The sequence below is a fragment of the Epinephelus moara genome, chromosome 5, assembly GCF_006386435.1.
Source record: "Epinephelus moara isolate mb chromosome 5, YSFRI_EMoa_1.0, whole genome shotgun sequence".
In the NCBI taxonomy this organism is placed as follows: domain Eukaryota; kingdom Metazoa; phylum Chordata; class Actinopteri; order Perciformes; family Serranidae; genus Epinephelus; species Epinephelus moara.
This window is the reverse complement of record NC_065510.1, coordinates 4194801-4197416: the sequence shown is the minus strand read 5'-3', so window position 1 is coordinate 4197416 and position 2616 is coordinate 4194801. Positions and strand designations below refer to the sequence as shown.

The 2616-nt window shown below is 42.1% G+C and overlaps 1 protein-coding gene across 1 annotated transcript in view; it reads right to left on the bottom strand.

The window, feature by feature from the left end:
• LOC126389801 (NACHT, LRR and PYD domains-containing protein 12-like) overlaps nucleotides 1–2616 on the bottom strand; it is a 140056-nt gene that overhangs the window by 123105 nt on the left and 14335 nt on the right. The window lies entirely within an intron of this gene.

Genomic DNA, 2616 nt, shown 5'->3' with positions numbered 1-2616 from the left:
ACCGGTCACCCAACTCATTTAAACAGTGGAACAGGTTGATGCTCTTGTCGACGTTGGAAAGTTTCTTGATCTTCTTGTGAATGTAGGTGATCGTCTCCTGGTTGCTCTGTGGATGTCTCTCTTTGAATCCAAATGCTTCCTGAAGAAGCTTCTGATTTTTATCATGTGACAGACCGAGCAGGAAGCGCAGGAACAAGTCCCATTTTCCATGATCGTTGGCCAAAGCTAAATCCACTGCCCTCTTGTGGAGGAGGATGATGGGAAGTTCTCCTATCTTCAACATCTCTGTCACACTTTGCTTCCCAGGAAGCAGATGTTCTCTGCTGTTCAAGAAGGTCTCTAATACATACAGGGCTGCCAGAAACTCATGAACACTTAAATGTATGAAGGAGTAAATCTCTTGTTTGTGAAGACCACATTCCTTTCTTATGATCTGTGTGCAAAGACCTGAATAAACTGCAGCTTGTTCCTGATCAATGTCACAACTCTTCAAGTCCTTTTCACAGAAGATGATGTTGTCCTTCTGTAGCTGTTCAAATGCCAGCTTTCCTAATTTCATGATCACATCTCTGTTTGTTTCACCTTCCTGATAAACCTTCAGCTTTGTCTGGGTGATCAGGAAGTGTGTGTACATTTCAGTCACAGTCTTGGGCAGCTCACTTTGTTTTGTTTCTGTGAGGAGTTTCTGGAGAGTTGTGGCTGAAATCCAACAGAAGACTGGGATGTGGCACATGATGTACAGACTTCTCAGCGACTGAAGATGATCGAGGATCTTCTGAGCCATAGTCCTGTCACTAACTGTCTTCTGAAAGTACTCCTCCTTCTGCTTGTCATCAAAGCCTCGTACCTCCGTCACCCTGTTGATGAACTTGGTAGGAATCTTAGTGGCTGCAGCTGGTCTACTTGTGATCCAGACTGAGGCCTTGTGCAGCAGTTGCCCTGTGATTAAGTTGGTTAGCAGGACGTCTAGTGTTGTGGTCTCTGTATCATCGCGCCACGTCTCATTCTGCTCGAAGTCCAGAGGTAACTTGCTTTCGTCCAGGCCGTCGAATATGAACAAAACTCTTGAACTGTTGTAGTCTGACGTTTCCAAATCCTTCACTTCTTTAAAATATTTACCTATCAACGTCATAAGACTCCAACGCTTATGTGTTATTAGATTCAATTCTCTGAATGAGATTGGAAATATGAAGTCAATAGTTTGGTTGGCTTTTCCTGTTGCCCAGTCATGAGTGAATTTCTGCACAGCCACAGTTTTTCCAATGCCAGCGATTCCCTTAGTCAGAATTCTCTGTGGAGGGTTTTCTTCGTTTGGTAAAGGTTCAAAAATGTCATTGAGCAGGATTTTCTTCTCCTCACTCGGACTCCTTTTACATTCTAATTCAACCACTTCATGTTCACTGTTAACCTCCCCACTGCCTCCCTTTGTGATGTAAAGCTCTGTATAGACTTTGTTCAAAGGAGTTGATCCATCTTCCTCTTTTCCCTGAGACAGATTCTTTGTTGTATTTTCAAGGAAAGATTTTAGATCATCTTTGCACCTTTGGATGTTTCCTGAGAGATGAAAAAATCATTGTTATGTTATTTTCTCATTCTCAGGTTAGCAGAAACTGCATGTAGTGTATGGCAGCTAGGTTTTCAGACAGACTCAGACAAAACCTAAGAACCACAACTGAACCAGCCTGGGGCCAGAATTACAGTGTTTCCTGGTTTTGACTCAGGTCCAGATTTACTTAGACAGATCTCTGGTCCATGTAGGTGCAAGCAGAATTCATGAATTTATGAATAAACAAACAAAACAGGACTTTCACCCGGGACACCGCAGTCCATGTCCTGTGTGAAACCAAAAGTCAATGTTGTTTTCACGTAACATTACATAATTTACATGTCACATGCGACATGTTTATGTCACATTGTGTAGTGACTGGTCCTGTAGCCACTACTGGATGCTGATTAATTTTGTTTTGACGTGCACTCGGGCAAGGCAACAAACTAACGAAAACTTCCTTTGCGTTTGAAATAATAATGTTCATTTAATTTCTTGCGGAAGCCACATACTTAATACTTGTCCACATAAATTATAAATTATTATAAACAGGAAAACGCTCAAGCACAAGCACAAGCACAGTCGAAAACTGTTTGCTCCTCCCATCTAATCAGCCACACCTGTGCAACACTGAGTAACCTCAAGTAACCTGCCTGACCCCCCGCCAACATCCGGGCAGGGTCAGTAAACAAAGGAAATACTGCCCCCTGTATTTTGGAGGTACAGAATAAATAAACAAACACAACATGGCTCCTACACGCCAGCCCCTAATTGCGTCTGGCAGAAGACAAAGCAATTAAAAAAGAAAAACATAAATTAAAGGAGCCGTGCAAATATGAACTTCAAATATATGAATATGCATAAGAGCATAACCCAAGCTTTTACATAAATCACTGCACAGATAAATCAAACTGTGGCTTCACATAACAGACATATTTTTGTTACAGGTCTTTCTATCACATTTGTTTTGGTTTGAAGACGAACCACACGTACCAAACCCTTCTTATCTGGAAAGGTTTTGAGTACTCTTCCAAGCACCCAAGACCCACGTGGTGCTGTGGAGTCCATCA